Raw genomic sequence first — 26,739 nt, forward strand, 5'->3', positions numbered from 1 at the left:
TCCTCTTCCCCACTATCATCATCTTCATTTGGCATTTCAGGGTCTCCACCTGGTGGCTCTTCATTGCCTGCATCCTCTGCAATTTAAGGAATGTGCTGTCGCAGCGCAATGTTGTGGATTATGCAGCAGGCTACAGTGATCTTATACACCTTCCTGGGTGAGTAGAGGAGGGCTCCCCCATTCCGGTCCAGACATCTAAATCTGGCTTTCAGGAGCCTAAAAGCTCGCTCCACTGGCCACCGTGCTCTTCCATGGGCCTCATGGAATTATACTTTCCCTGGCATTGTAGGATTGCTCAGTGGTGCCAACAGCCATGGCCAGTTGGGATATGCTGAGTCTCCTAGATGGTAGATTGACAGAAGGACATCATTTAGTTACACACTTTCAAATCATACTACCCAACATTTCTCACGCAAAGTAAGGACATATCACACTTTCCTACAAGCCAGGCCTTCTCTGGTAGTAGTTGTGACTTCAGACGGGGTATGTGTTGTTCTGCAGTATGATGACACCATGTGCAGATTCTGTGAACCATGCACAGATGTTTGTGATGTACAAATCCGGTAAGCAGACAACTTTCATGTTGATAGAATAGAAGTGCCTCCTGTTCCAGCAGGCTTGCTCCCTGTTGAGTGGTGTTACTGAGGCAATATGAGCGCCATCAATAGATTCAACTACATGTGGGACATGACCAAATCCATAGAAATCCACCTTCACAGTGGCTAAATCCTCACATCTGGGGAACTGGATGTAGCTTACCATGGGCATTAAAAGTGCTGCAAGCACCTCTGTGAGTACCAGATTGAACATCAGTTGTGACATTCCACCTGAAATAGCCACAGTGAATTGAACTGATTCTGTGGCCAAAAAAATGAAATCCTGACATGAGTTTACCAAGTGGTGGGATTGATGTAGGATTATTGATGTGAGGTAGGAGGTCAGGCTCCAAATTATGACATAAATCTAGGATAGGTTAACAATTTAAATGGAACTTCTGGATAACATGTCACTCTTCTAAGTGGAATAGGTCTGGAAATGGGCAATGCACTGGAGGCTGAGGGTGGCATAACTTTGCATGTGACATACAACCAAACGCGGTATACTTTAATGCACTACACTAGTGAGGTTTTATGATGGACATGACATTGGAAGAGAGCATTTCAAATGTAAACATGTTTGACATCATTTGTAGTGGTGATGATGCATTTAAATGTCACCAATACAGTGTTCCCATCAGCTAAAATGGCTGATGCCCGACCTTGCTAATAGGACACGCCGAACGTATGCCGCCAGCGGTAGTCGATCACGTGGTAGGCGGTGGCATGCATGGTGGTCACAGCCAGAAGCTAACATTGGGGATTGTGGTGGTTCCTGACCAATGGCTGTGTGTGCCAAAGCTGATGACCGCATACCTGTATGTGGCAGATGGAAAAAATCTCATTTGTCTCCTGACACTGCTGCTGTCAACACCTCCTCCATTTTAGCTGCTGTTTGCCACCTCTAGGAGTATTCATGGCATGTAATACAAGGTAGAGGGCCCCTTCCTTGACTCCAGAGGAGCTGGATGCCCTGGTGAATGAGGTCCCTACCCTGTATGCCAAACTCAATGGCTCACCAGAGGAACAGGTGAGCTTATCAAATGCTTATTTCACTCCATTTTACTGCTTCCTTTCCATTTCTATAAGCTACAATGTGCCTCTGAGTGTCTGTGTAAACCTTATGTTGATTGCATACATTGTGTGGTCCCCACATAGGGCACACATATAATGGATTATATGGCCGTGGACTTTGTGAAGAGAAGGCCACCTTTACGATGTGTGATAAGGGTGATTTCCACTTGTGTAACAGGAATAGTTCTATGCAGGGATCATGTTCATAGTAGCTACAATTCGTTCTCAAATCACATCATGGTATATGTGCATTGTTATGTGTAGGCTTTACACCATAAGCCATAGCTGTATAATGTTGTTGGCATTTAAGGGTGATGTAAGCCAAGTTTACTCTCCCACTAATCACTAAGCCCACATCTGAATTTGTAAAACCAGTTGTTTGGGAGGTAGCTATACCTCAAGGACCCCTTCAGAGTGCCACACAAACATATTTACACAAATGATATGGGCAAACATGTCACTTTTCTGTACAGCATTTTTGGGAATGTGAGGTTCATGTGGGATAAGCACCCTCAGGCTGCAGAGAGCAAAGCCTGATTGTGACAGGAGAACTGTTGCACAGAGAAATGTCCCTGTAGATAGAGTTACCGTACCACTAGTAGCCCTGATAGCTGTTGGGTGGGTAACATGCCACATGGTGACTGAGGTGATCCCCTGACCTGATACTTCTTTCCATTGACCCACAGTGTCAATGTGTGTCTGTCACTAAAACTGTCCCCCTACTCACACAGGTCTGTTAACACTTTTCTAATAGTGTTGCTTACACTGTACAGGCCAATTGCACATCTTAGAAATTAATACAGTAGATAGTGGGTTACTTTTGAATAGATGTATAAATGTAAATAATCTGCTTGACTACAGTATTACCTATCACACATTACACATTCAATGGTATGTTGAGTGTCATCCCAGTTACAGTGCCACATACGGGAAAAGGGGTGTGTTGTGATGGCAGAACAAACAACAGAAACTCTTTATGACTTAATAGGATATTCATATGAGTAGTCAAAATGTCAACACAGCCGCCAGAGGGGTAGCTCTGATTGTCACACATACCATCCCTTACTTGTGACCTTAGTCTTAGGGTGTTGTGTATACTATGGTACTTGCCTCTAAGGAGCTTATGCGTCATTGCAATGGACCTGGCAGTAAAGGTATCTAAACAATCATGCACAGGTAGTTTACCCTTCAGGGGGTCCAAATGGTGTGCTGTGTGGCATGATGCCTTGCATCACATTTCACAAAGGATGGGCCTGGCCTACATGGCATTAGTGGGCTGTCTCAGTGAGTGTAGGTCATGACCAGGGTTGAGGGTAGACATCACATGACCACAAAAGTCTGTATCCATGCTTTAGTTGTGTGTAGCATGTGACATGGACACATGTATTGTAATTACTCTTGATGAATCAAGAGTCATTGAGGCAAGACCTCTAACCTCCTAGTCAGAGACCTGCTCGCTCCCCCATCAGCTCCACTCTTGCACTGCTGCCACTGAGAGGTGTCTGGTAGATGTTTGAGGCCCTTCTCCATCCGCAGGCTCCTGCCTGCGCCTCATCCCTAGTGGTCCAGTGGGAGAGCCTTGCTTTTCCGCTGTTCCCTGTTGTCTGTCTGCCTTGTTGTGCCCATTTTGTCTTTGTGTCTTTTGTCTGTCTTCAGTGTATTTTTATGGTAATTTCTGTGCCTGTCTGTCTGTGACTCTGTTTTTCTACCCTTCTTCATTTTGTGCCTGTGCCCTTGTTTTTCTCCTCCGTGCCCGTTTTCTTGCTGCTGAAGGCATGCCAAAGGCAAGCCTATTTGCACCCATCCATGACGCAACCACTACCAGCGCCAGGGATCCTGGATCTCTGACCACCCACTGATATGACTCTACCGCCCTCCTCACACTCAACCCCGGAAGAAACGACAACTGCCATCTGTCTACACCGAAATCCACCCCTGGCCAGTTCTCCTGCTGACATTGCTGCTGAACCTCCACCACCCTCTACACTCTCACAACCAACACCACCACGCTGAACACCAGCACTCCGAAGCCCTGAGGTGCATCCTCCTCAATGTGCTCTCTCTGCACAGACAAGCCGTAGAGATCTGGGACCTCCTCCACACCACCTCACCTGACGTAACCTTCTTCACGGAAACCTTGAGCAACTCCACCTCTGCCCCGACATCGCCAACGCCATCCCTGAAGGATACAAGATCCAGAGGAAAAACCGCCCAACCGCCATGGGGAGGACTCACCATCGCACACAAGAGCTCCCTCCGACTCACCACTTCCACCACGAGTGACTCCCCGTCCACCACCGAGCACCTCAATTTCCAAATACAGACCAGCCGCAGTTCCACCCTATGCAGCATGCTCACCTGCAAACCCCCAAGGACCTCAAACTGCGTTCACCACTTCCATCGCCTACCTCATTGCACTACACGCCATCACCTCCACAGACTACATACTCATCTGAGACCTCAACTTTCACCTCAACGACCTCAACAACCCCAACTTCTCCACCCTCCTGGACAACCTCGACAACCTCGGACTAAAACAACTTGTCACCACCCCCACCCACAAGGTGGGACACACCCTCTGCCCCATCTTCGCAGGAGGTAACAATATCCACTTCAGCCACACCATGCAACCCCTCTGGACGGACCACCACTGCGTACACTTCCATGTCAACAAACCCACTGCCCCCAAACCTGCACCACGCCCATCGCAAAGGAACTGGTGCAAGGTCACCGAGGAGCACCTAAACTCCACCTTCAACCGAGATGCCCCCACCATGTTGACCAACGCCAACCTCGCAGCCAAAGAAGTACACATATGGATCTCCAACTGCACTGACAAACTCACACCCCTTCGCAACCCCAACAGACAACACCCCAGGAAAGCCACCTGGTTCACCACCAATCTCCAAGAATGCAGGCACACCTGCAGAAGTCTCAAGAAGAAGTGGCGAATCAGCAAAACGTCGGAAGATCGCACCACATACAAGAACGCCATGACAGAACACCACCATCTCATCAGATCAACCAAACAAACCTTCATCCAGAATAAGATCACCGCCAATGCCAGCAACTCGAATGAACTCTTCAGCATCATCCAAGAATTCACCAAACCCCCCAGCGAGACCACAGACATCACCCCTTCCCAGGACCTCGGCAACAAGCTCACCTCCTACTTCCATCTGAAAATCAAGTTCCTCTATGACAACTTCAATGAACGGACACTGGACTCCGAAACCACTACCCCCTCCACAACGCCAGCCAACCCACCATCTCTGCATGGACCCCAGCTACCACCAAAGACACTGAATCGACCTTGAAAGGCATGCACTCAGGAGCACCCATGGATTCCTGCTGTCCGCACATCTTCCACAGAACTGCCGCCGCCGACATTGCACCTGAACTACAATGCATCATTTACACCACCTTAAAAAACAGCTCCTTCTGGACTGGAAACATGCAGAAATCAAAACCCTGCTCAAGAAGCCTTCGGCAGACCCTTCAGACCTAAAAAATTACTGACCCATCTCCCTCCTCCCCTTCGCAGCCAAAGTCATAGAGAAGACCGTCAACGCCCAGCTAACGAAATTCATTGAAGAGAACTCCATCTTCGACCCCTCCCAATCCGGATTCCACAGCAACCACAGCACGAGACCGCCCTACTCGCCACCACAGATGACATCCACACCCTCATCGACCAAGGCCACCCCACTGCCCTGATCCTACTGTCCTCTTTGCAGCCTTCTACACAATCTCCCACCACCCACTCGCTGCCAGTCTCCACGACGCCAGCATACGGGGAACCGCCCTCGAATGGCTCCGCTCCTTCCTCATCAGCAGAACCCAAAGAATCAGACGGCCAGCCTTCCTCTCCGAACCCACAGAGTTCAAATGTGGAGTACCTCAAGGATCGTCACTCAGCCCTACACTCTTCAACATCTACATGGCCCCCCTTGCTGCCATTGTCTGACAAAACAGACTCAACATAGTCTCCTGCGCTGATGACACCCAGCTCATCCTCTCCCTCACCAAGGATCCCATCACCACCAGACTCAGCTTTCAGGAAGGAATGAAGGACATCACATCCCGGATGAAGCTCAACTTGGAGAAGACAGAGGTCCTCATCCTCGGACCCTCTCCTACCGCTTGGGACAATACCTGGTGACCCACTGCCCTCGGTAGCCTGCCCACCCACACGGATCACACCCAGAACCTTGGCATTGTACTCGACTCCTCCCTCTCCATGACCCAAAAGGTCAACGCTGTTGCCTCCACCTGCTTCAACACTAGGGGTGGCCGGAATTTGCGAAAGTGACTTTCGCAAATTATTGTGAAAATGTTAAAAATCTCCGCAAGCACGCGGAAATATCGCGAAGATGCGGATGTTTTTTTCCCGCCCGTTCGTGGTATTTTCTGCATGGTCGCGGCTCGCCAACTTACCCATGCGTTTGCTCGCGGGCGCGGCCATGTTGTTTTCACTCTTCTCGCGGTGCATGATCGCGAGAAGAAAGACGTGATCGCGCGACCAATGACATTACTGCGGGCGCGAACTGTCGCGAGACAGCGCAAGTGGCTACCAACAATCCAACATCTCGTGGAGAACACGACCGGATCGGGAAAACTTGTCGGCGAACACGGGGATTCAGGTAAGGCGATCGCGCGCGTGCGAGAATTTATTATTTTACAGCGCGAGCAAGAAACAAATTATCGCTAAGCTGCGGAATGCGGATATTTTGACATTTTCGCGCTCTCAGCGGAACGCGAAAATGTCAAATTATCGCAATTTCCGCGAACGGAACGGAAATTTAGCCCAGGCCTATTCAACACCCTTCGCATCCTTGGCAGGACCTTTAAAAGGATCCGCCTGAATCAAGAAAAACTGTCACCCATGCACTCATAACCAGCAGACTGGACTACGGAACGCCCTCTACACCGGAATCAACAAATCTCTGCTTTGCAAACTCCAGATCATACAGGGCACTGCAGCTAGACTCGTCCTTGGCATCCCTCGACAAGAACACATCACCCAACACCTGCGAGACCTCCACTGGCTCCCCGTCGGAGAGAGAGTAATAGTAATGCTTTGTATTCTCTGTGTTTCTGCTCAATAGAAAAATGTAAAGAAATTAAATGAAAAAGAGAAGAGAGTAACATTCAAGATACTCACCCACACCTTCAAATGCTTCTACAACACCAGACCCCAATACCTCAACGTACCCAAGGGAATCCTCAGATCTACCAACCTTGCCCTCACCTAAACCCTGCGCATCCGCAGAGCCAGAACGGGCAGAAGAGCCTTCTCCTACATTGCGGCCAAGACATGAAACAAGCTCCCAATCAACATCAGACGCATCCCCTCTCTGAACATCTTCAGGAAGACCCTCAAGACCTGGCTCTTTGACTGAATGGAGCTGCTTACTCCCCCCAAGCGCCTTGAGACCCTCATGGGTGAGTAGCACCCTTTATAATTCCCGGATTAATTGATTGAATGTTTGTGCTAGGTATTAAAAAATATGTAACAACCATACAGATATCCTTCCAGTTCCAGTTACAATCTGTTTCTATATCTATGGCATCCATACAGCTCAACGCCCATCAGAAGAAAGCCATATGGAGAGTCATTGCCTGGAAGGTGAGAGGGAGTCTACAACCGGCGTAGTACCCACTGCTGAAAAAGGTTGGAGGACCTGAGGCTCTGGACCTGGAAGATAATGGAGATCCAGCTGGGAAAGTCCTACCAACATGGAAGGGGCGTGTGTCAGACCCTGACCCCCCAATGGCCCACATATTGGCAGTGGCCTACCTGGACTTTGATGGGAAGCTGAGGGCCCAACAGCAGCAACAAAGGGGTGAGTCCTGGCCAGAGTCATACATGTCATATTGCCAGATTTGAGTGTTACAGACAGGAATGTCACCAACCATATTGGTGGTGGCTCTTGTGTCATTGTTGGTGTAATTGTGGTTGTAGGTGCATGCTGCTGTGCTGTGCTGTGCCTATTGTCTTTCTGACCTCGAAGACAGCAGAGTCCTGTCCACATCCAATTCTCACCTTTTGAGTGAACACCTAGCTGAGTGAAGTGAATAATCATCTCATGTTCTGTGTAAATCTGGGTGACAATTTTACCACATAGGCAAGTGGTCTTGCTTGCGTGAGGAGTGATGTTACCTCATTACCGTCTCTCATGTGGCATGGCCCTATGGCATGTGACATTACATTTAGTTCACAGTACATGCAGTGACAGTTTCCATTGGTAAGTTCTGGTTACACAATGAAATTGGAGTGCACACATCACTGGTGTCATCAGCAGTAGTGCCTTCATGTAGCTTTGCATTCGAGTTTAAATACACTCATTCACCGACTGATGACATGCATGAGGTAGTGAGATGTAGAACTGTCGGGGACATATGTAAGCATCTATACTGATCCTTACAAGGCAATCTCAGTATTCAATACCAAAGAGGGATGCAAAGTGCCTGTCCGCTGGAACTCTAGTGATCCCACATCTTCACTTCACATATTTTCTTCGACAGCCTTGGCTTGTGGATACACAATCTATGACTGGCATCATCACCTGTTCCAAGCAGCATTGGGGATGTTCATATGGCTAAACGTAGTGTTGTGCTATGAGAAATCAAAGTAACTATCTCCCAAATGTTTGGACGTCACAGTTTACATGGAATTTCATCTACAAAATGAGCTAAACTACATTTGTACTGATGTAATTTCGCATTTCAGGTTGTGGACATATGATGTAATTTGGATTGCAAAGTGTCATCAGTGTGCAATGAGCATTTGCATGTGACATGATGTCTGCCACAATAGTAATTAATAGTACTTTGGTGTTCAACTTGACCTTAATTACATCAAAATTTGTTATGGGTAATAGTTAGATGTTTTTGAATCTAGGCCTTGTAAGAGCATTGTGTACATTTCACACTTGAATCCATCCTATTTGGTTACATCTCTTTACAATGGTATACAACAGGTGCCAAAGTATGCAAGGTGATCAACTCTCGTAATATGGACATAAGGATGGAATATAAAGTATACCATCAATCAATTTGGGCCTATCTGGTGTTATGACATAGTGCACCCAATTGTTTGCAGGTCATGTAGCATGCATGCATTTGCTCATGCTAAATTAGAAGCCTATTGAGGGAATCATGAAGGTAGTGTGATATGTGGACTTCTGCAATGTTTTCAGTGGATTTGTGATGGTTAGGTGTGGAAATGCAGTTGCAATGAACTCATGTTACATTTTATTTCAGATACATCCAGGGCAAGCAGTGGAGAAGGGGCCAATGTTTGTGGGGACACAGCTGGTCACAGCAGTTCTGGTCATGAGTCATCATACACATGAGGGACCCAGTGAACAGGAGGGTGTGAGGAGTGCCTTGGAGGACATCAGCTTAAGTTCATTATCTTCTGAGTCATCCTCTGGTGGACACTCCTGAGTGGGGGCAGACCCAACGGGATCAGTTCCACCTTCATCCTTGTCTGCCACCTCCATTTCCATCTATACCCTCCGTGTTATCTTCCAACGAGTTAGCCATTCTCTCCCCCTAAGAAGGGTGGGGTCTCCTTCATTCCAGGCACCTGCTCCGATGCCCCTGTCAGCACTGCTGCCCTCAGTGAGGAGGTTATTGACCTCCTGAGGAGCATCTCCATGGGCCAGACTACATTGCTGATTGCCATCCAGGAGTAAAGTAACAAGCTGACTCAGGTGGTTGCCTACCTGGAACGCATTCACACTGTTATTTCTACCCTACAGATATCTTTTCAGGCTCTGGCCTCCTCCCTCACAGCATCCCTCCACCCATGCCAACCTTCTACCCCACTCCTGCCCCTTCCCCATCCACATTCTCTATTACCCTTCCTATCCCAAGCACACCTAAGCAAGCACACACTTCAGCAGACACAAGCATCACATACAAACAAGACAAATAAAGACACTCAAACACGTAGACACAAAGCAGCACTTACCCCCTCACATCTACCATCACCACCAGCATATCACCAAGCACCCCAGCAGCACATACAGACCCCACCATAGACAAACCCATACCTGCAGATACCACACCAACACTCACTGACCCCTCCACAGATACTTACATACCCACAGACACCGTACCTGCACCCACACCCACAGAGCCCTCCACAACACCCATAACCCCAGGCAAAGCACCAATAGCTGAAGACCCCTAAAGTACACCCATATCCCCAGACACTGCACCAACAGCCACAGAGTCCTCCACAACACCATATCCCCAGACACCGCACCAACAGCCACAGACCCCGCTACAACACGCAGCACATCCACATCTAAAACACACAAACACTCACAGTCACCCACACAACACACACCAACACAACACACAGTGCAGGCAGCAGACTCACCTCACACTTCCACTCCCTCTTCCTTCCAACCCGAACTCCACCCTGAACATCCTGCCTATTTTCCCTGTGAAGATCTGTTTATTACCCTTGCTCTTAACCCTGTGACACCTGACCCCCTCACAAAGTCCCCAAAACGTCCCCCATACCCAAACCAATCCCTTTCACTTCCACCTCCACCCCTAAAAAATGGCCTCCCCACCCCCTGGCCCCAGCCCAAAAATAAAAAAATCCTTGTAAACCTAAACCCAGCTCCAAAGACCCCAACCCAAGAATCCCCCTCCCAAGGACAGACCCACCCCTCCCTAAACGTCTGCCTCTCCTTCCCAAGTACCATCTTTGAGGGTGCCTGCTATGCCCCATGGGTGACCATTTGTGAGGTGGTTTCCTGGCAGTGTCAGAAAGGGCAAGTGTGTTGGCACAGCATTGTGATGTGGCACAGGTTCAAAGATATGGACTGGCCAATGGCATTTGTTTCATTTGATGATTATTTTTCATTCATTCAATAAAAACTTTCACAGTTTGGAAGACACTAGTAATACCATTACTTTTCTAATTGTTTGATGTTATTGTATAGTTAGTGATGTGTGAACAGTTGTGTTTGTTTCATCCCTGATTGCTGATACAGTTGAAGTGGTTTATATGATATGACCTTGGAGCCAGTGCTGCAGTTAGACAGTACAAGGGGAAATGTTGGATGGATGCCACAGACGGATCTGAGTCCTTTCTGCATCACCCCTCCCTTATGGTACCTCAGAGCTTGCACCCCCTTTCCATGTGTCTTGTCCTGATTTGTATGGCCACTGCCATTTTCAGAGTGGCTGGCAGGAGACAGGACACTATGTGCATAGCCTGTTTCACCTGCTAACTGTCCTCTACCTGGGACATGCACCACTTGACGTATACATTCAATAAATAGAACACTGCATATCTTTGTAAATGTATGACTGTACGCTACAGTCAACCTCTTTTGTCCCCACTCCTTCCTATTATAGATGCCTTCTCGAGTACGTGCACCGTGGGTAAGGCACAACTAGCTCACCCGACTATGCGGGTAAGCATTACAATTGGACAATCCTGACATGTTATGTAGCCACATCTTTCACTGACAATATATGCATATGGCACTTAGTAAGAGAGTGCGTGTGAATTGTGTTAATATTGTTTTTATAACACTTGTCTTTTTTCAGGGAAGACGCTGACCAGCAGACTTCTTGAAAGGTTCAACAAGCTACTAGCGGGTTGTATGCCCTTTTAACTACCAACTTATTTGGGTATGTGTGGTTAACTCACCTTATTTTGCACTTTTTTGGTCCTGAAGAAAGCCACAACTCCTCTACGGAGGGCATTGCGGCTGGAATGTCTACCATTCAGAGCCCATGACAGGTTGAATTGTCCTGCCATAGCCAAAACTTTTTTAATCCGGACCCCTGAATGTCTTATTAAAGCTTATCCTGACATACCAGGGAGTTCGTTTTAACCTCACTTCCTCCCTGCACTCCCTCCATGCCCGGCTCATCTGAAGGTTTTAGAATACCTCTTGACCAAATCTTAAAACATTCCTGAGCTCCACCCTCTCAGTGAGGGGGTTGTAGCCTGCACTGTGACCAGGTTTGCAGTGCGAGGAGGTTACCCAATGATGAAGCATGCCACCTACGGGTGAGTGAGGGAAACCGTCCTTTAAAAGGGATCTCCCCACACTCTCCTTCCACTTTTGACCCAGGGGTGCCTTTTTTGTGTTGCTATGTTACATTAGAGGGGAGTCACCCCCTGCTGGTCATTAAACCTCCTCAGGCCTTTTTTGTGTGTACGTAATTATTGCACAGCTATGGCTGTAGGCCTTTATAGTCCTTGTGGGCAACGTGCATAGATATACAGTTGACATTGATACACTGTCTGTTGGTTTCTGTGTTCATGATGGCAGACTTTAATGTTCTGTTTTGATGACTCGATGGTCCAGGACATTCTGAATGCCCCTAGTCTTAGACACATCCATCTCACATACCATCACACAATCAGAAGAATGGACCAAATTACTCACTCTGAAATGCACGCATACACAGACACACACACACAGAGCCATTATGACTGAATATCTCAGAGGCAACTGTGCTCCAAACTGTCTTATTGTGACCAATATCCTGAGATTGTTCCTAAAGGATAACCCATTCAGGGAAGACTGGTCCCTGATAGAGTGGCGCTTCACTGGGGATTGGTTGATCATGATCATAAGTACAGCCAAGAGGATTGCAGATGCAATTATAATTGAGATCCAAGTCCTTGAAGGCCAGATTAAGGCCACTATCTAGGCGAGCCCCTACAAGAAAAATTTGGAAGAAACAAACAAAACCAATAAAGATCTAAAAGAGAGTCTCTCAGCACCCAAAATAAAAAAATGACAGAAGGACCTAGCCCGGTTTTCAATGGAGAAGGTCTACCCATGCTCCTCGGATAACTATATACCACCCGACCCTACCCAACAGGTTCGTGGAAATGCCTCCGGCTATTCTTTATCTGGATCAGGATACTCTACACCAGATCAAGATTCTTGGCCCAGTGACGCTGAGTACGGTGTTGATAAAATGAGATTACTTCAGCACAGAAGGAGAGTAAGAGCAAGAAGACCGGCCGATAACCTTAGCTTCAACCAATGGCAACAATGGTGGCCCCCAGATCCATGGGCATACCCAATTCCTCAGTTTCACCATCCTGCAGCACAGTTCCCACCGCCACCACAATCCTTCTACCATCAACCTTTTTTAGAAAAGGGCCGTGGATGACCAAGATGCAGAAGAAGGTCCCAGGCCCAAGTTCATTGGGAAGGACCTCCTTCACCACGGACAACACAGAGTATGAATAAGACCAGGGAGACGACCTGATTGTGAATTTGAGCCAACGCACCTTGAGACTGATCGAGACTGATCTACTGAACAAGGGACTCTGCTATGTACTCACATATGACGGGGATCCTTCTGAGATTCACCAGCAGATCACCAATTTTTCGGAAAAGTTTTGTTGAACTTCTTATCTTCTGATGTTGACACCACCACAACTCTGGATCCCTTGGTGTATACCAGTCATAGTAAAAAATCGACATTTATCCAACCACTACACACAATACCCTCAGAGGTCATCATTTTTGAGAAGGCCATCCTTAAAGACCGCAATGCTGGCCTAACAAATCAACGCTCTTCATTCATGAACCTTTCTTAAATGGAACAGGAGAGCCTACAAGAGTTGAGCAAGGATGAGGCAATAACAATAAAGCCAGCTGACAAGGGTGGGGGCATTGTGATAATGGATTCCTACTCCTATAAAGAGGAATGTTTAAAACAACTGGCGGTTACCAGTGTGTATCACCCCCTGAAGACTGATCCCACCAAAAGACTCCTTAATACAATTATGAACATGGTTGGAGAGGCAAAGGAACAAGGCTGGCTCACTGAGAAAGAGGCAGAATTTTTGGTTAATACGGAACCTGTTACCCTGTACTTTTACGTATTCCCAAAGATTCACAAGCAGCAAAGATCACTACCTGGTTGACCCATCATTTCAGGAATTGGGTCCCTGTTGGAACCGCTCTCCCAGTTTGTCAACTTCTTTCTCAGATCTCTGGTCAAGAAGATGCCAACCTACCTGCAGGATACAAAAGATGTCCTATGTATTCTAGAAGATCTGGATTTTGATGACAATACTGATTTCCTGGTCTCGTTCGATGTAGAATCCTTGTATACATGCATACCACAGGACCAGACATTATTCACAGTGGAAGCACTACTCAACATCCCAGATTTGGATACCATAATGCCTGTGGCATTTATTATGCAATGTGCTAACCTGGCGATGAAGGAAAACATTTTCCAATTTGAGGAGACCTTGTTTTTGCAGACAACTGGAACTTCAATGGGCAGGACATTAGCCCCCAACTTGGCAAATCAGTATGTCCACTACATAGAAGCTGAGACCATCCTTATCCCCAGGAACCCCTTCTACTCTTACATCCATCTATGGCAATGTTACATAGACCATATCCTCGTGATATGGCGGGGTACTGCCTTAGACATCAAGCTCTTTCACCAATGGCTCAATTCTGGCAATGAGTATCTGAAGTTTACATGTGAATATAGCAAAGAGAAACTTCCCTTTCTAGACCTCCTGATTTACACAATTCAGGGGTCCCTCAGCACAGAACTATAAAAAAAACCTATAAAAAAAACCCTCTCCTCTCGTACTCTAGCAACCATCCTAAATCTTTATGGTTGAATTTGCCTTTTGTACAATTTCTGAGGATCAGGCGTAACTGTACTGAAATAGCCAAGTTCAAAATCCATGCTTCAACACTGGCCAGACAACTCTTGGATCACCAGTATCCTTATCCCCTCATCAGAAGATCAATTGAAAGAGCAAGGAACAATATTTGCAAAGCACTCCTGGAGACACTCCCTACAAAACAAGCTACAGACAGGATGATTTGTGTCAGTATATTTAGCAGCAAATCCAGTCTGCTACAGAAGTGTGTTATCAAAAACTGGCAGATCCTGAATAAAGGCTGCCACAAGTTACCAAAACCCATGTGTGCCTTCAAACGCAGTGCCAACCTCAGGGGTCAGTTAGTTCACACTAGAGCACAAGGCAAACGGTTGCCCCAACAAAATACACTCTGGAATCTCCAACCAGTTGAGGGGCATTTCCCATGTGAAGGCTGCAGTGTCCATGTGCACTGAGGTATGTGGGTATGACCAGAAGGAAAGTGAAGACATGGATGCTAGAGCACAGGAGCTCAATACGCTGCAAGAAACAGATTAACAAACTTACCAAACATTTTGTGGAAAAAGGGCATGATGCCTATGATTTTACATGGGTTGTTTTGGACAAACCTTACATCACACAGCCCATCACCAACATGTCCCAGTTTTTATTCAAGAAAGAGCAGCGTTTGGTCTTCAGGTTATGCACTGACAGCAGGGTCTTAAATGATGATTTTCCTTGGGTTAGCCTTATCCCTACTCATGGGTGTTGTAAGCATGACATCTGCTGACCTGTCAATTTCCTCTCACATGTATACCTCCCTCACCACCATAGGTGCCTTGACTACACATAATTATATTTGGGCTGTCCTATATAACAGGGTTGCTTTTGACCATGTTTGGTCACTTATTCACAGATGTCTGGAATTAGGGTTGAAACTCCCCCTCCTTTACCTGGTAGCTGTTCTCAAACGTTCCAGTGTTCTCTACCTTGGCACAGTCTAACTACTGTTTGCAGGGTTGTGATTGGTACCTTTACTTTACTTTTTCACTTGGGATTTTTTTTGTCTCTCTTGCCAGCCCTACTCATGGTATATGGCCCTTTCCTGGACCTGTCTCTCAACATCTGAATTAAACTTTGAGGCTCCTTTACGCACGGTTGCTCTTTATGCTTTGCTGCGGGGATTGGACTGCTATTGTTAATCAATATCCCAATAAAGTTTTATAACTCTAACTTTCCTTTCTTGTCTTCTCAATAAAGTTTTAGAGACTTGTATACTCCCTCTTTGAACTGATGCTTTTTCAGCTGTCCGAACAAAGCTTTTTATCCTGCTCAGATATTTGAGCTTTACAATTCTGTCCATTGCGCTAGCTCTAAGGGCTCTTCTGATTTTTTGATTTTTGTTTTATTTCTGAGGTCTGTATTACTATCCAAGACCTGATTCCGAGGCTCCCCTCACGCAGAGCGGAGTCTAGGCTCCGAAAAAGGCCATAAACCAGGTGTCCCGGGCTGAGGTTTGTTCCCTTCCCGGTTGCACGAACTGGCAGGAGGAACTGTTCACTTAGTTAAGATCTTTTCTTCCTTGCACTCAGGCTCCATCATGCTTTTCTGTTTTTATGAATCTCTGTACATACACGTACTACTCGAAGGAATTTATAATCTCTGTAACCAGGGTTTTTTTTCAGTCTGGCAGAGGTGCACTTGATTGGGATGAACGTTCCATGCTGCATTACCTCTCAGGGGCACCTCCTCATTGCTTGGGGGCTGTCCCTTTCATGTGGTATATGACACAGGCCCTGTTGCCAGCTGACCCTTTCCTTCACTGCACTTGGGCTCCATTTTTGTCCTGATCATTGGTTTCTCCATAAACACATCCCTGTAACCAGGGTCTTTGCCGTCCAGCTGATCAGCTTTTGATGTGGACTATTATCCGGCTTTGCATTCCTCTACAGTGGTACCTTTTCATGGCCGGAGGCCTCCCCTTTGGTGGGAGAACCCTTGTCCTTGCTCCTGGCCACTTTTTTCTCAAGAAGAGCAACACGGCCCGGCGGTCATCACTAGCATGAGTGTACCGGTATCCAAGGGCAACATACTAGCTTACCTGCTCATTAAGAGACACACCTCTTTCCCAGCACTTTTTCATTAATATACAGGAGCCATTACCTTCCAGGAGTGCCTCATACCTGCCTGCAGCCTGGGCACACTGTGATGCCCATTTCTCTCTCACTATCCCACCCCCTTGGGTACTTAACTTTGAACAGCTTCCTCTGCAGGACTATATCCCTGTATGCAGGGTTATTTATCATTGCATGGCCAAGTGCCCACTCAGCATCTGATCCTTTGAGCTTTGTTTTTCACAAAGCTAGTTTTATAACCGCGTCCGCAGAGGGATCTGTGTCCTTTCTGCATCACCCCTCCCTTATAGGACCTCAGAGCCTCATGTCCTGATTTCTCCAGCCACCGCCATTTTTAGAGTGGCTGGCCAGAGACATGACACTAAGTGCGTAGCCTGTTTCGCCTGGTAACTGTCCTCTATCTGGGACATGCACCATTTGACATATACATTCAGCAAATAGACAACTGTATATCTTTGTACATGTATGGCTGTACGCTACAGTCAACCTCTCATTCTCCCACTGCTTCCTATTATAGGATTTGGACGCCACCTCGAGTATGTGTGCTGAGGGTAAGACAACAGTAGCTCGTCCGACTATGAGGGTAAGAATCCCAATTGGATGATCCTGACATGTTGTGTAGTCGCATTTGCACTGACAATATATGCATGTGGCATTTAATGAGAGTGTGGGTGAATTGTGTTAATATTGATTTTGTAACACTTGTCTCTTTTCAGGGAAGACGCTGACCAGCAGACTTCTTGAATGGTTCAAATACCTACTTGCTGGCTGTATGCCCTTTTAACCACCAATTTGGGTATGTGAGGTTAACTCACCTTATTTTTCACTTTTTGGTCCTGAAGAAAGCCAAAGCCGTTCTACGGAGGACATTGCGGCTGAAACATGTCTGCCATTCAGTGCTTATGAAAGGTTTAATTTTCCTGCCTTAACCAAAACCTTTTAAATCCTGACCCCCGGATGTCCCATTAAAGCTTGTCCTGACATACCAGGGAGTTAGTTTCCACCTCACTCCCACTTCCTTCCTGCACTCCCTTCACACCCTGCTCATATGAAGGTTTTAAAATACCTCTTGTCCACTTCTTAAAACATTCCTGAGCTCCTCCCTCTCAGTGAGGGGGTTGTAGCCCGCTCTGAGGCTAGGTTCGCAGTGCCAGGAAGTTAGCCAATATTGAAGCATGCCAGCTACAGATGGGTGAGGGATACCGTCTCCCACACTCTCCTTTCACCTTTCCTAATGTTGCCACTGGTAGAAATTAAACATTAACAATTTCTCTCATAAAGAATAATGGGACTCTGAGAGAAAACTTTAGAAAATGTAATCAAGATGTAAAAAGAAAATACTCAAAATATAAATATATATTGTATATTAATAAACGTATTTTAAATATATTTATCATAAAAAGTTAATAGGAGATTATTAAGAAAAACTGTACATTGTTTAATTTATAAATAAAATATAAATAAATATTAGAAAGCTATATTTAAGCATTTCAATAAACACCTGGCCCCCAAAATAAATTCCTCCATATCACACATACATTCCTGCATCATATAACAAACTACCCAAAATGATGGTACTCCTTACCCATCCCTAATCATCCAACTCCTAAATGTTAAGGTATATAAATAGGAAAATATTTTACAAATGAAAAGATATACCTGCACCCCCCCAAAAAAAAGGCAAACGTCCATGAATAATAAAATATTTAAATAAATACCCACACCCCAAAACAATAAATACTCACCCCTAAACCTTAAAACGAAGTTGCCCAATCTCACAAATAATTGTACCCATATATTTAAAAAAACTCCCAGCTGTTCATCCTATTATTCGTCTGTGAATGTCATGAGGTCCACAGGTAATGCAACACTAAAACCATACCAATGCTTAAAATTGTACATCATTACGCCCCTCTTGGAGACTATAAAAGTAAGATCCAAGAGGGTATAGTAGAAAAATGTGAATTCTTCAAACTCCTGTTGAGTGAGAAGAAGCCAGAGGGAGAACACTCACGAAGGCAAGATGTTCTTAAAACAGTGAATTCAAGAGCTGCCTAAACATTCTGGTATATTGTAGTAAATGGTAGTAAAAGCCACATTTCAAATCCAGACACATACTACCTGATTGCTGGGATGCCCATTTTCCCTTATTGTGATATATGGTGGAAGACCAGGTATGTGACTGCACTTTATCTACATCCTGGCTTAGATTTGAAATTATGCCTATACACAGGAAAGAGGTGTAGAAATGGTCTTGTAAACTATTGTGTGATACGCCTGCTAGGCAATTTTCCTTTTACATGATCACTAAAACTATAGGCCAGTCATTCAGATTTCAAATGCTCCTAAAATAATTAATTCTATTCAGGATAGAGTCATTATATGCGGTGTTTCTGGACCTCAGGTTTGCCTTTCATAATATTCCCAGACACTTGTTACATGCTGTAGACATTCCACATGGATGTTTGAACATCTTAAGAAGGCTACATGAAGGAATTCTTGCTATTATTTAGTAGGGACCAGCTGGGGAATCGACAAAGCATTGTGCCGTAAGCAAAGGCATTCACCAAGCCTGATCACTGATGCTTTGCTCGTTTCCTTGTACAGTAATCAAGTGGTAGAGGCATGGAATGCATGTGTCAAGGAGATTTCAGTGGTGAGCAGTGTTAAGATTACAGCACTCTTATTTGCTGACAAAACTTTAGCTCTTAAAAACACCATTTTGTATTCAGAACCTATTAGAAAAGTCCCTGAGTTCAGCTGTTCAAAGGTCTGAGTCATAAATACCGTCAAAACTAAGTTGCTGAAGTTATAGACCTGTTATGGGGTATCATAAGAAACACAAAAAAATTGATTTATACCTCTTCAGACATCAACAAAAATAAGTACAAATTCAATTAACTATTATTCATACTACAAACCATATACATAGAATCTTTTAAAATATTTAAAAAAAAGATTTTTAAAATGGAAGGCGTTCTTAATAATTCAATGAGATTTCTAATAGTAAATATATTATATCTAGAACATGTGAGTTGTAAAAAACGATGTTGGTCCTCCCATGTGTCATGTTTAACACATGGGTTAGGTCTTGAACTCCTCCACTGCATAATTCACATAAACCTGTCTTATCTCCTATGCTGCTCCAATGTTTTGTATAAGCTTTTATTGGTAAAATTCCTAGGGGCAGTATAATGATGCAACGTTGAACACTGGGTTCTAGTGTGAATCTTAAGTATCTGTCATGGAGCGTATATATATATATATATTCAGTGAAAAAACCATGGGTTTCACACACGTTATAGTTAGGAATTAGCATTTAAAAAACCTTGCAAATTCAGTGAAAAAACCATAGGTTTCACACACGTTATAGTTAGCTGGACATTTCACTCGTAAAAAACCAATGAAATTCCCCCGTCATAGTTAGTTAAGCTAACTATAACTCGCGCACCCGCAATCCACTGCTGATGACGTCACATATTACATCACTCATGACATGGTCAGTGACATCACTCATGACATCACTGATGACATCTCAAATGACATCACTGATGACATCATCCAGTGAATGTGTATTTTAATGAAAATTAAATATGTTTTATATATGTATATCTCACGGACGAAAGAAGAATAAATGGGTATATAAGTGTCTAAATGGATGATTTGTTTTTGAAAAATTGATTGTATAACTGACTGATTAAGTGTATCTTAGTGAATATATGGCTTACAGAGTAATGTTTAAATATGTAATTATCTGTCTCAGTCTCTCACTTTGTGTATAAGTGGCTGCATGGGTTGGTGAGTAGCTATATGGGTGTTTTTATAGGATATTAGGTGGTTTTTTGAGTATCAGTCTGAGTGTCTGCATGGCTCGGTGGGGGGTATTACGTAGTGCATAGGTGCATTAATGAGTGACTCACTGGTTGTATGTGTTGAAGACAGCATGTGTGCAGGACTGTATGGGTGGATGAGTGTGTGTATGGGTGTGTTAGTGAGTGAATGACTGTCTCAATAGTGTCTTTATGAGTAACTACATATGTTTTAAACTACTATATGTGACTATTGGTGTATATAAGTGAGTATATGTGAGAGTGAGAGATTAAAAGAGTTCCTGTATGAATAAGTATGTGTTTCTATAAGTGATTGTTTAAAAGACTAAGTATGTGTAACTTTCCGTAGAAGTAAGTGTTGTGGTGTGTGTATAACTGTATATGCAAATAAATCTATGTTTGATTCTTTATTTTCATGAGTGAGTATGTGTGTCAGTAACTCTGTGGATGAGTGGCATTTTGTAGCAGGATGTATAGGTGTACGAGTACATATGATGAGTGACTACATGTATGAGTGTCTGTACAGGACTGTTCGTGAATGTGTGGATGTGTATGTGGATCTTAGAATTATTGAAGAGGTTGTTGTAACTGGTATTGGTATGTCCATTTTTTTGAAAATTTTAGTCTCTATTTTTGAATGTGTGTTTCAAAGGTTATATTAGGGTGAGAGGAGGTCTGCCACTCTGTCACAAGGATGATGTCATCAGTGATGTCATTTGAGATGTCATCAGTGATGTCATGAGTGATGTCACTGACCATGTCATGAGTGATGTAATATGTGACGTCATCAGCAGTGGATTGCGGGTGCGCCAGTTATAGTTAGCTTAACTAACTATAACGGGGGAATTTCATTGGTTTTTCACGAGTGAAATGTCCAGCTAAATATAACGTGTGTGAAACCTATGGTTTTTTCAGTGAATTTGCAAGGTTTTTTAAATGCTAATTCCTAACTATAACGTGTGTGAAACCTTTTGTTTTTTCAGTGAATTTGTACGGTTTTTTAAATGCTAATTTTTGTATTATTTAATTATTAAAAAAAAATTTTTATTAAAAATAAAATTCCTATGTATTCTTTTATATATTATCTGTATCTTTTTATTTGTTTTTGCTTTTTTAAATTTTTGCAATTAATTTTTCTCCACTTTTTTTTTAATATAAATTCTTGGAGTGCGCGCTCTGAGCGCGCTCCTAGTACAATTTCGTAAGTTTTTTATGAATACCGTCATACGTTATTTACGTACGCAAATATATGTCATAGTGCGCGCTGGCACTGAAAAAACCAAAGGTTTCACACACGTTATAGTTAGGAATTAGCATTTAAAAAACCTTGCAAATTCACTGAAAAAACCATAGGTTTCACACATGTTATAGTTAGCTGGACATTTCACTCGTGAAAAACCAATGAAATTCCCCCGTTATAGTTAGTTCAGCTAACTATAACTTGCGCCCCCGCAATGCACTGCTGATGACGTCACATATTACATCACTCATGACATGGTCAGTGACATCACTCATGACATCACTGATGACATCTCAAATGACATCACTGATGACATCATCCTTGTGACAGAGTGGCAGACCTCCTCTCACCCTAATATAACCTTTGATACACACATTCAAAAATAGAGACTAAAATTTTCCAAAAAATGGACATACCAATACCAGTTACAACAACCTCTTGAGTAATTCTAAGAACCACATACACATCCACTCATTCACCAACAGTCCTGTACAGTCACTCATACATGTACTCACCCATCATATGTACTCATACACCTATACATCCTGTTACACAATGCCACTCATCCACAAAGTTACTGACACACATAGTCACTCATGAAAATAAAGAAAGAAACATACATTTACTTGCATATACATTTATACACAGACCACCACACTTACTTCTACGTGAACTTACACATACTTAGTCTTTTAAACAATCACTTATAGAAACACATATTTATTCATACAGGAACTCTTTCAATCTCTCACTCTCACATTTACTCACTTATATACACCAATAGTCACATATACTAGTTTAAAACATATGTAGTTACTCATAGAGACACTATTGAGACCGTCATTCACTCACTAACACACCCATACACACACTCATCCACCCAAACAGTCCTGCACACATGCTGTCTTCAACACATACAAACAGTGAGTCACTCATTCATGCACCTATGCACTACGTAATAACCCCCACGGAACCATACATACACTCACACTGATACTAAAAAAAACAACTAATAACCTATATAAACACCCATGTAGCTACTCACCAACCCATGCAGCCACTTATACACAAAGTGAGAGACTGATAAAGATATTTACATTTTTAAACATTACTCACTAAGCCATGTATTCACTAAGATACACTTAATCAGTCAGTTACACAATCAATTTTTCAAAAACAAATCATCCATTTAGACACTTATATACCCATTTATTCTTCCATCGTCCTTGAGATATACATATATAAAACATATTTAATTTTCAGAAAAATACACATTCACTGGATGATGTAATCAGTGATGTCATTTGAGATGTCATCAGTGATGTCATGAGTGATGTCACTGACCATGTCATGAGTGATGTAATATGTGACGTCATCAGCAGTGCATTGCGGGGGCGCGAGTTATAGTTAGCTGAACTAACTATAACGGGGGAATTTCATTGATTTTTCACGAGTGAAATGTCCAGCTAACTATAACATGTGTGAAACCTATGGTTTTTTCAGTGAAAATATATATATATATATATATATATATATATATATATATATATATATTACCTACTGGCGGTCGCCAGTAGGTAGTTATAGTTAGGACCCTGTTTCCATAGGAAATCCGCAACATTCTATTTGGAATAACTTTGGCGCCGGTTGACGAATCCTCGCGAAATTTTCAAAACTAATGGGGCGCTCCGTTCAGCTCCTACCCTGAAAGTCTCGGGGTGATTCGTCAAGCAGGGGCCGAGAAAAAAGGGGGTCCCAAAACGCGTTTTTCCCATGCATTTTTCCATAGGACCTTTAGACACAGCTACAGCCCGAACGGCTGAACAGAATTACTTGAAATTTGGCAGAGAGGTAGCCATAAGGTCAAGGAAGTGCCTTTTGCAGGTCTGGTGTAAATCTGTTCAGTATTTCCTTAGAAAATAGCATTTAAAAGCATATATATATGTGGGCAGAGCCTAACCACACATCTCATCCTGAGATCTGATTGGCTGTTAGCACTTCATCCAAGAAGTGTTGGCAGCCATCTTGGGACCAATATACATGATAGCACCTCATTAAAAAGCATTGCAGTTAATAGAAGGTTTTAAGACTTTAGTTACATTATAAATCATTTGTTGATGGTACCATACTCATTTTAGGAATTGTGGTATGTTCTAAGGTGATTTCACCATGAGAAAAAGCCTTCTGCTGGAATATCATGATTGAGAGAAAAATATTTTCTCATGCTTTTACCACAGAGGTTTGAAAGGTGATCTATAAGCTAAACTGAGAGCTTATTTTCTGTTAATTCACATTATCTTTCTCAGTCATGTGAGAATGAAGTCTGACATTCTCAGTAAAACATGTACATCCAACAAGGGCAGAGACTGTCAGTTGATTCCTTTGTGTTCTATTGCAGCTTCCCAGAGTGTTCCAAAGAACTACTAGAGCGCTAACAGTCCTGCTTATGATAAACGTATGGCACACCTGAAGCCATCTTGCTTGGATTAAAGTGGTAACTCTTAAAACATTTAATTTAAAAAAGGAACAAAATGAGGGGGTTCATTTTCCATAAAAAGTATGATTAGTGCTGCAGAAAGAAAAATTAGGGCACATTTTGAGTGACTTCTCAAATCCTCTTTTATTTCATTAAAAAATTCTGACATGCAGACTGAAACATGCACTTTCAATACCAGCATCAGTTTTCCCTGGTGAGCACTAGCTTTACTACAGTGATCTAATGAGCAAAAAGAGTGCTAACATTCTGAATTTATGGCAAATGTGTGACACATCTGAATGCCTTCTTGATGGAATCAAAGTAAAAAACTGAAAGTATTTCCTACTGAGGAGACTGCAGTAAATGAGGAAATTAGGAAACTTCATAACAAATAAGTCTCCCAAGATGGCCACCAGAGACAAAAGAGCCCAAATGTAGCCCAAATATCACCCAGATGTAGCCCAAGTATAGCCCAATGACAGAATGTCCCAGAATGTTCTTAAAAACAACTAGAGCGCTTACTGTCTTCATTATGACAAAAGTATGGCACACCTGAAGCCATCTTGATTGGAATAAACTGGTAACACTTAAAACATTTAATTTAAAAAGGAACACAATGAGGGGGTTCATTTTGCTATAGAAATTATGATTAATGCTGAAGAAAGAAAATTTCTCAAATCCTCTTCTATTTCATTAAAATATTCTGACATGCAGACTGAAACATGCACTTTTAATACCAGGAGCAGACTTCCATGGTGAACAGTAGTTTTACTACAGTGATCTAATGAACAACTAGAGTGCTAACATTCAGAATTTATGGCAAATGTGTGACATATCTGAATACCTTCATGATGGAATCAAAGTAAAAAACTGAAAGCATTTCCTACTGAGGAGACTGCAGTACATGAGGAAATTAGGAAACTTCATAACAAATAAATCTCCCAAGATGGCCACCGGAGACAAAAGAGCCCAAATGTAGCCCAAAATCACCCAGATGTAGCCCAAATATAGCCCAATGACAGAAGTGTGCAAAACACTTATTATTTTGTGTTTTTGCAGTGTTATATAGTGCAGACTTGTCAGGTATTGGAGTGCATTACATGAGCATTGGTTACATCACACAAGAACAAATTCATTTTGGTTGTAGACATGGGGAGACTAAGTGATTTGACCAGAATCACAGAATGTCGAGCTGAAGCAGAAACTTCAACCTGGTTCCCCAGTTGCAAAGTCTGCAGTTCTGGAAGTAACACCACATCCTCTCCCCTAAGTGCAACATTTAATCAAGTGGTCAACTGGATAAAAAAACATAAAGATAACAAATAATTTAAAAGTGCTTTGTCGCTATTTGAAAACTCAGAAAATATGTCCTTATTTTAGTCTTTTAGAGCACTAACCATAATTTTGATGCCAATAAGACCCTCTCATATGTGTAATTTCTAAAGGAAATGCTCTAGGTATTACAGTTTTGATTACATCAAGATGATGTCAGGCGTTCCACACTTTTGTAATAAATATAGAATGTTAGCAATCTAGTTGTTCATTAGGATACTGTTGAGAGGCAGAGGCCAGGGGCACGGACTCTGAAAATTGAAGGCAGGTAGGAGGGTGCAAAGGCAACAATTTAACCACACTGAGCAGGCAGGAAGGGCCGTGGAAGCACAACAGACTATGGAGGGCAGTGGAAAGGGGGGCAGGGGCAACAAACCAACAATACAGGACTTGCAAGAGAGGCTGTGGCAATGTAATAGACCATTGTGGGCAGAAGGAAGAGGCAATGGTAGTACAACCATACATGCCAACAGACCCGATTCAGCCTGGAAACGTCCAATGTTTTTAAGCTCAAATGGGCTTTATTTGATCTGTCTCCTGTCTACAATCTCCTCTTTTTCAATGTAACTCAAAGGGGAAAATCAATACCCCAGTTTTTTTTCAAAATCTCCCTCTTAGGAAATGGGATAGGGACATGGACTTGGATAACAGAGGAGAGGAGGGACATGGAGAGGTGCACCAAACTGACCCTGCAGGGCAGGCATCAGGGTTTACAGCACCACAATACACCACACAGGGCATGCAGGACAGGAGTGCAGCACAACAATCCATGGAAAGCAAGAGGGAGGGGACAGGACCATGCACATGGACAACAGAGAACAGAGGGGCAAGAGGCAATGGTAGCTAGCTGACCATAATGGACAGACAGGAGAGAAAGCTGCAGCATAACAGACCATAAAGGGCAGGAGGGACGGATCAGGGGCATTACAATGGAACAGACAAGCCAGGAGGGAGGGAGTAGGGGTCTGCACATGTAAACAGAGGGCTGGGGGCAAGGGGGCAGGGCAGGAGCAGCAAGATAGCCATGGAGGTCAGGCAGGATAGGCACTAGAAGCAAGACACACCATGAAGAGAAACAGTGAGACTGTGATGGCATACAGACAGACAATGGAGGGAAGGTGGGAGGGGGTCAGGGGCAGCTAACTGACCACACAGGGAAGGTGGGAGGGGCCATGGCAGCACAGAAGACCATGCATGGCAAGTGGGAGGGTTAGTGGCAGCACAATGGCTATGATGGGCAAGAAGGAGGGTGCAGGGGCATGCACAAAGGACGATGGAGGATAGAAGGGAGGGTCAGGACCTGTGCACAGACAAGAAAGTTCAGGGGAAGGGGCCTTACAACAGACCACACGGGGCAGGCAGGAGGAGCAGTTGCAGCACCACAGACCAGGGAGGGCAGAAGGGTGTGGCAGTACA

Source organism: Triturus cristatus, chromosome 12, assembly GCF_964204655.1.
Source record: "Triturus cristatus chromosome 12, aTriCri1.1, whole genome shotgun sequence".
NCBI classification, from domain to species: domain Eukaryota; kingdom Metazoa; phylum Chordata; class Amphibia; order Caudata; family Salamandridae; genus Triturus; species Triturus cristatus.